We start from the raw sequence: 9,183 nt of genomic DNA on the forward strand, positions 1-9,183 counted from the left end.
AATTAAAAATCATTCCCACTTTGCTATCAGCTTAATAGGATTCTCAGGGAAAATTGACAACCATTATCCTGATGAAAAATGAGCCTCTGCCCTCCCTCTGTTGTGATGGCTACCCCCAAACTATTCTCAAGAGATCCTATTGGAGGAACATCCTCAATATTTATTGATGGGGAAAGAGGGGAGCTGCAACAGTAATATACTACTTCCCTGAGGATGAACCTCTTATCTTCTGATTCAAAGAGCTTCCCCACCACTATCCCCAATATAAAGAACTATATGCCATTTACCTAGCTCTAAAAGATGTCAAGGGCCCCATTGACCTCTTTTCAGACAGTGTATATGCTGTCAAATTGCTCCCTTAGTTGTAAAAAATCATTTGTCAAACTAGATGCCAACGAATTGTCCCCTCTACTCATACAGGTCTCTGACCTCCTACAGGAAAGAATCTCTCTCATCTATATCCAGCCCATCCTATCTCATAGTCACCTGCCAAGTCTTATATCTGAAGGAAATGCACTCACTTACCAAACTGCCTCAACAGGGACATTCATAGCCTCCAGCAAGCAAGCAGACCAATTTCATTCATGCACACACACAAATCTAAAGGGACTTCATGCTTGCTTCCCTCACATCCCCCTTACTCAGCTCCAAAGGATAATAAAAACATGTGCCTCTTTGCATCCCTCATTACCATCCCAGATTTACATACCATGGGCACCAATCACAGAGGCCTCAAATCCAATGCCTTATGGTAAATGGATGTCATCCATATTCCCCAATTCAGTAGACAATAATATGCTTTTGTCACCATAGATACATATTCATATTTTATATAGGCTACAGCCCAAACAGGTGAAAACTCAAAAAGGCTAATTTACCATATGCTCTCTACCTTTGTGATCATTGGCATTCCTCCTCAGATAAAAACTGATAATGGCCCTACCTTCACTAACTCTCAATTTAAAACCTTCTGCACAGGCTGGTAAATTGCCCATTATATGGGAATTTCCTACAACCCTCAGGAAGAAGGAATAATAGAAAGAACACCTCAGACTCTGGAAGCCCAATTCCTGAAACAAAAAACAACTACTTATCCTCCTAATGAACAATTAATGATGGCCCTGACTACCCTAAACATATTTAACATCTACAAAAATTCCAAGTACCCTACTATTTCCCTCCATTGGCACACACCAAAATTAGCTCCCCTATCTTAATATGATGGTGAAATCCTTTGGATAGAATTTGGAAGAGACCAGAACTCTTGCTTACAACTGGGAATGGTTTTGCTTGTGCTTTTCCACAGGACCAGCCCAAGCCTCTCTGAGTCCCTGTTAGAAATGTCTGATACCACACACCAACCAAGAAGATGGCCCACCTCTCACTGACAGATCAAGAACCAAGGAGAAAGAAGAGAAGGCAGAGGAGACACCATGTCCAGAAAAACAACAGGAAGACCTGGAAAGACATTCATGACCTGATAGCAGCTGCTCAGGTCATGTGCCTTCCACAAGCCCCCCTCTCTTGTATTCTCTTGCCTGTTTTTGTCATCCTTCATGATAACTCTGCTATGACCCAGCCTCTTGCTAACCTTCCTAACATCTACCATTGGATATTCTATGCTACAGACAAACTACAAGGGACAAAACAAAATTATAAGAAGCCAGGATTTCCCACTTGAAGAATGTCAAACCAGGATTAGATTCCCCTACACCCGGAATCTATCTCCACTCTCTTCAGCCTGTTTCTCTGCTTTTCTTACCAAATCACAGGTGAATGTCTCCAGGCAATCTCCACATATGAAGGTTGCAGATATTGGAGCTGTAGGATGGAATCCAGCAGTTGCAGTGGCACCATGCCCACCAATCTTAAAACTCATTTTCAGCTTTCCATCAATGATCTATGGAATGAACATTGGTGAACTAGAGTCATGGGTAAACTCTGCTCCAATGGCTATGCCAGATACCCAGTAGCTAACCTACACAACTCCCATGAACTTGTCCCTGCCCCTAAATCAGCCTGTACCCATGCAAATATTATCCAACAGGAAAACCAGTCTCAGAAGGAACTACAAGCTACACTCTCCTGGCTACAGTATATTCAATATGCAGCAGATCTCCTTCCTTTAATGACCCTCTCCAATTCCTCCCAATGCTTTTTCTGTGCCTCTTTCTCCTGACTATTATTAACAGCCATTATTACTAACTTTTTCCTTTACGACCTCCATGGACCCATGCCCACAAGGAAAGCACAGGACATTCCTCTCTTTGACCAACCCCTATCTCCTTGCCTTGTAGGGCCCTCCTCAAAACCCCATCTCACTTGTGCCCATGACATCACCATTACCAAATCAGAATGTGTTAACCTTCCTGCCCTCCTCTAGTGCAAAGGCACTACAGATGCTTGTATCAAACCTCAGTTTTAGGGCTCCTGTGCCCCTATGTTTATTGTCCCCAAGGTTTATTTCTACAAACTCGCCTTGCAGATGGGAGGAAGTTAAAAAAGAGAGACCTTCATCCCTCTGCTCATTGGACTAGGCCTTGCTGTTTCACTTGGTGCTACTAGGACTGCTGGAGCAGCCCTTGTCCAAATACAACATCTGCCCTGTAACTTTCAGGACAGGCTTGACCAGGCACTAATATAGAGAGCCTTGAATCTTTTCAATGCCAGATAACCTCTTTAGCAGGAGTTGCTCTCCAAAATCGGAGTGCCCTGGAGTTGTTGACGGCTGAACAGGAAGGAACTTGTATTTTGCTGGGGGAAGAATGTTGCTTCTATGTCAATGAATCTGGGCTAGTAGAACAAGATGTACAAATACTAAAAAAGCTCTGAAGGAACATCTGGGCATGGTATACTCCCAACAATCCTACCCTTTGGTACTCTAACCCCTGAGCTTGGATTCTTCCCCTCCTTGGCCCCATACTAGCCATTGGAGCCTTGCTTCTCTTGGCACCGTGCCTTATTCAGTTTCTAAAGCACCAGATAAGTAGCATTGCAAAGGTAACTACCAATCAGTTCTTGGTTCATTATCAAACTGTTCTCAACATAGGAGATACTTATTCTGATGGCACCTCTCCTTTATAAAAGAAAAAGGGGGAAATGTGTGGCAGTGGGCTGGGAGAGGCAGCTGGATGCTTGGTCAAGCACAGGCCGCAAAACCTGGACCCTAATGGGATGATAGGTGTTTGCCTTTGCTCCTGGGCCCCTGGTTCCTTTCACTCAGCTTCAGCCATCCACACCCCCTTCCACAGAGAAATCTATGGCCATCAGTCATAAGGAAAAGTGCCTCAGGCTCTTCCACATGTAGATGAGGGATCTCCAAGCTCTCATATAAAGCCAATAGGCATTAACTACTGCCAGACCCTGACCCACCCAAAATCTATAAGAGAGACCTATTGGGAGAAGTCAAGGTGTGCAAGAATCATCCCATTGTCTCAGAGTTTCTGTTGCAAGAACTGTAACACTTGGGAAAAAATCTGCTCTCCCAAGGTGCCTTCAGCAACCTCCCCTCTTTGCTAGCTAGCTGGCTTCTCAGTGGCCCAGCCTAGACTTACTCAGCAAAGAGAGGTTCAGCACCTGGGAACAACTGAGCAACAATAGTGGAGACATGGGCAGAGGTAGCAGTGGAGGCAGCAGAGGTGATTCTCCCTCCCTGCTCATACTATGTCCCATTGGCCTGGACCCCTGCACCCAGCCAGGCTGGAGATTTTCATGCAAAGCCTTCTAGAACAGGGACCCATAATTCTCAGTTTCTTGTGTACGCAGATGCATCTGAGGACCACAGGGAGTTGAAGACATTGCTGTGTACCTGCACTTTCCCTACCCATCAGACAGAAAGGGGATGATTGAGCCCAGAATAGGCTGAATTAAATGTATCATTTAATTCAGTTCTGTAATTATAAAAGCAAGTCAGAAAATATGTAGGAAGAGTCTATTGATTCTTAGTAAATAAAATTTTTCAATGAAAAAAGATGTGGTTTTTATTGTAGTTTTAATTTTCATTTTTTTCAATGGCTTGTAATTCTTTCCCCAAGATGCTTTTTTATTTTATTTTTATTGGATATTTTATGCATTTATTATTCAAATGTTTCCCTATCAGAACCCCCCTCATCTCATCCTCCCTCACTCTGCTTCTATGAGGGTGCTCCCCATACCATATACCCACTCACAACTCACCACCCTGGCATTCCCCAACACTGGGGAATTGAGCCTTCACAGGAAGGATCAAGGGCCTTCCCTCCCATTGATGCCAGATAAGGCCATTTTGCCTCTTTTAATCCTTCCCTTAACTCCTCAATTGGGGTCCCCATGCTCAGTCCAATGGTTGGCTGTAAGCATCTATCTCTGTATTTATCAGGCTCTGGCAGAGTCTCTCAGGAGACAGCTATATCAGGGTCCTGTCATCAAGCACTTATTGACATCTACAACAATGTCTAGGTATGGTGTTTTTATATAGAATGGATCCCTAGGTGGGGCAATCTCTTTCTTACATGTAGTCAATTTCATCTATTTCTTTTTTATTTTATCAGACATTTTCATTTACATTTCAAATGTTATCCCCTTTCTACCTCTATGAGGATATTTTCCCAACCACCCATTTCTGCCTTCCCACACTGACATTCACCTACACTATTTTTCACCTCTTTGAAATAAGTGTTTTTGACAGGTTGCCAATAGCTTGAGGAAAACTGAGATACTGGACCAGTAGATTGCTTAATGGGTAGGGTTTTTTAAGGTCAAGCCTAATGATATGAGTTTATCCACTAGAAACATTGTGAATGAAGGAGAATCCAAGTCCTGAACATTGTGCTCTGACCTCCACATGTGTGCTGTAGTAAGTTTAAAAAAATCAAGAGGGCGATATGCAAAGGAATGGACATATTAATAGGTATTAAGGAAAAGTTACAGTTACTTCCTATTATTTTTGTTGTTAGCTAAGAAATTATATTTGTGTGGCTACTTCTTTTGAGTTTGTTGGAAGAAGATTACTTTCTTGCTTTTTGGGGGGTATAATTTTCCTCCTGTGTTGAAAATTTCCCTCTATTATTCATTGCAGGAATGGATTTGTGGAAAGATATTGTGTAAATTTGGTTTGTCATGGAATATCTTGTTTTCTACATCTATGGTAATTGAGAGTTTTGCTAGGTATGGTAGCCTGGGTTGGCATTTGTGTTCTCTTATGGTCAGTATGATACTTGACCAGGATCTTCTGGCTTTTCTAGTCTCTGAGGAAAAGTCTGATGTAATTCTACTAGGTTTGCCTTTATACATTTCTTGCCATTTTTCCCTTACTGCTTTTAATACTCTCTCTTTGTTTTGTGCATTTGCTGTTTTATTATGTGATTGGAGTAATCTTTTTATGGCCTAGTCTATTTACAATTCTGTAGGCATCTTGTATGTTCATAAGCATCTTTTTCAAGGTTAGGGAAATTTTGCTCTATAATTTTGTTGAAGATATTTACTGACCCTTTAAGTTGTGAATCTTCACTCTTATATACCTATTATCCATAGGTTTGGTCTTCTCATTTTCCTAGAATTCCTGGATGTTTTGGGTTAGGAGCTACTTGCATTTTGCACTTTCTCTGATAGTTGTGTCAATATTTTCTATGGTATCTTCTGTACCTGAGATTTTCTCTTTGATCTTTGTATTCAGTTGCTGATGCTTGTGTCTATGACACCTAATCTCTTTCCTAAATTTTCTTTTCTTTTGACCTCCATACTTGTGCCATGACCCATAACCCATAATGTAATTGTACTATATATTATATGATATAATGGCTTTATGTGAACTTGACATAAGTTATCTTAAAGGAGGGACCCTCAATTCAGAAAATGCTTTTTTAGGATCTGCAGATATGGCATTTTCTTTTCCTTTCTTTTATTTTTTTATTATTACCTTGATTTTTTTACAGTCCAGTCATTATGCCCCTCAAGATCCACCTTTCCACAATTCCTCATCTCATTCTTCCTCCTCCAGTTTCAGAAAAGATGTCTCCAATCGCCAACCCCACAACCCTCCAAAATATCCACAGCCTGGCATTCACACTCCCTGGAGATTCAAATCTTTTGAGGGTTACATGAATCTTCTCTCACTGAAGCCAGACTAGGCAGTTCTCTGTTGTATATGTTTGTATTGGGGTCCTTGTACTAACTAGTATATGCTGCTTGTATCTAGGTTGCTGGTCTGTATCTGAGTCACCTCCCAATGTTCAGGTTAGTTGGGACTGCTGGTGTTTCTATGGTGTTGCCCTCCTCCTCAGCTTCTTCCAGCATTTCTCTAATTCAACCACAGGGGTTTTCAACTTCAATACATTAATTGGGTGTCGACATCTACATCTGTCTCATTCAGCTGCTTGTTGGGCCTCTCAGAGGACAGCCATGCTAGAACTCTGTCTGTAAAGACACATAGCATCAGTAATAGTATCAGGCCTTGGAGCCTCTCCTTGAGATGAATCTCAAGTTGGACAAGACAATGGACCTCCTTTTTTCCATTTTCCCCATTTTTATCCCTGCACTTTTTTAAAAATAAGCAATTCTGGATCAGAGGTTATAACTGTGGAATGGCAAGATCATCCCCCACTTGATGTTTTTTCTTTGACTGGAGGTGAACTCTACAAGTTCCCTCTCCCCAGTGTTGGGCACTTCATCTAAGGTCCCTCCCTTAGACTCCTGACATTCTTTCACATCCCAGGTCATAGGTACATTCTAGAGGGTCCTCCCACCTCTATGGATATAAAAACACATAGCATCAGTAACAATATCAGGCCTTGGAGCCACTTCTTGAGATTGATCTCAAGTTGTACAAGTCACTGGACCTCCTTTTTTACAGTCTGAGGGCCAGCAGAAGGAATGGAAATATTGCATATTTTTATTCCTTCTGCTGGCCCTCAGGGCTTTACTCCTATTCACCCCCTCAATATCTCATCATGTTTCACTTTTCCCTTTCCCTCTCCTCTCCCATGTAGTTCCCTTCTTTCCTCTACCCCTATGATTTCTTTCTTCTCCCTTCAAAGTGCAACTGAAAGATACTCAAGTGCTCTGGCTTGCTAACCTTCTTAAATAATGTAGATTACATTCTGCATATTCTCTATTTTCTGGCTATTATCTACTTATTAGTGAGTTCATACCATGCATAAACTTTTGGGTCCGAGTTACCTCACTCAGCATAATATTTTCTACAACCAACTATTTGCTTAAAAACTCATATGTCCTCTTTCTTAAGAGCTTAATAATATTTTATTGTGTAAATTAAATACATTTTCTGTATCCATCCTTCTGTTGTGGAATATCTGTGTTGAATCCAGCTTCTGGCTGTCGCAATAAGGCTGCTGTGAACATAGTGTAGCTCATGATCCTGTGGCATGGTGGGTCACTTTTTGGGCATATGCATAAGTGTGGTATAGCTTGATCTTCAGGTAGATTTATTTCCAATTTTCTGAGGAACCTCCCAATTGATTTTAGATTGTTTTTTCTAGATCCAAATCCCATAATAATGTAGAAGTGTTTCTCCTTCTCCATGTCCTCCTCAACACATGCTGTCACTTGAGTTTTTATCTTAGCCATACTGATTAATGTAAGGAGAAATCCCAGGGTCTTTGTGATTTGCATTTCCCTGATCACTAAGGACTTTGAACACTTCTGTAAGTGCTGCATTGGCATTTCAGACTCTTGTAAATTCTTTGTTTAGCTCTATACCCATTATTTGATTGGATTTTTTTTGGGGGGGTTGAGTTCTTTATATATTTTTAATATTATCTCTTCCTCAGATGTGGAGTTAGTGAAGATCTTTTCCCAATCCATAGTTTGCCTATTTATCCTATTTACTATGTCCTTTGCCTTAAAGCTTTTCAGCTTCATGAGGCCCCACTTATCAATTCTTGATTGTCAGGAGCCAAAATTGGGCAAGATAATAACTAGAAGATGACCTTCCTGAGGTGGCTTGCTTCATATTATTGTACAATCTTTGACAAGTTCTCCCTGATTTGGCAAGGCTTTTAGGGAACTGATTTTAGGAAAGAGACCTGTTATCAGTATGTCACCAGTTAATTGCACTTAAAAAATAACCGACTTTCTCTTATGGAGAACACATTCCAAGAGGTTATGAAATAATTAACCAAAGGTCACAAAAAGGGAGCTAACTATTTATTATAGGTGCTAAGATAAAAGATAAAATATTGACAGGGTTTATCTATACAAAACTTCACTAATAACTTAGTTATAGTTTTAAAGTTTTTGTGAACCTAAGGAGCTGTGACAGGTCATGGATGTTTAGCTAGATAATTACTCCTAATAGATGTGCAAGTAAACATTCTCTGTTATAAACTTCTATTTCAATTTATGATTTATTTTGTGTATGTTTGTGTGTGTGAACTTGTGATAAAATTTGTAACATCTGATTATGTATTTTCTTTTTTTGAGATTAAGATTCTTTTTGAGGGTCTGGGCCCGAACACTGAGCAGATCACGGGTGGCAGGTCTTCATCCAACCTCACAAAACTCAGAGAAAGCCAGATTCCCAGGAGCTCTAATCTGGGCAGTATCTCAGGTAAGGAAAAAGCAACACTCGCCCCAAACAGGAAGTAACTGGGACCCACTGCGACCCAGGAATTCACTCCTGGGCCAGAGCACTGGTTCATTCTGGTCTGGGCCCGAGCACAGAGTGGATCCCAGGAGGCAGCTCTGTACCAAACCTCACAAAACCCAGAGAAGGTAGGGCTCCCAGGATCTCTAACCTGGGCACTATCTCAGGTAAGGAGACAGCACTATTAGACTCAAAGGAGTAACCAGGACTCACAGGGATCCAGGAATTTACTCCTAGCCCAGAGCACTGGTTTCTCCCTATCTCTGCCTGAGCACTGAGCAGATCATTGTCCTCAGCTTTATCCCCAGCAGCAACACCCATCCCAAACAGTTCTGACACAACCAAGATAATAGGAAAGACAAGGATAGAGTCAGAGACAGCTCAGGTAGCACCAAGGAGATCCAGAGGGTGAAAGGCAAGCACAAGAACACAAGCATCAGAAACCAAGGGTACTCAACATCATCAGAAACTAGTTCTCCCACATTAGCAATCCTGAACTCTCCATATCACCAGAAAAGCAAGAGTCAGATCTAAAATCACTTCTAATGACAATGATAGAAGACTTTAAAAAGGACATAAATAATCCTCATAGAAATTAAGGA

General features: G+C 41.3%; 1 long non-coding RNA gene across 2 annotated transcripts in view; it reads left to right on the plus strand.

The window, feature by feature from the left end:
• Positions 1-8,548, plus strand: part of LOC143440265 (uncharacterized) — a 29,878-nt gene extending 21,330 nt beyond the window's left edge. For both annotated transcript variants that reach the window (XR_013108058.1, XR_013108057.1), the window contains exon 3: positions 8,419-8,548. This is a non-coding gene — a long non-coding RNA (uncharacterized LOC143440265). The remainder of the gene's footprint in view (positions 1-8,418) is intronic.
• Positions 8,549-9,183: the final 635 nt, after the last annotated feature.

This window comes from Arvicanthis niloticus, chromosome 29, assembly GCF_011762505.2.
Source record: "Arvicanthis niloticus isolate mArvNil1 chromosome 29, mArvNil1.pat.X, whole genome shotgun sequence".
NCBI lineage: Eukaryota > Metazoa > Chordata > Mammalia > Rodentia > Muridae > Arvicanthis > Arvicanthis niloticus.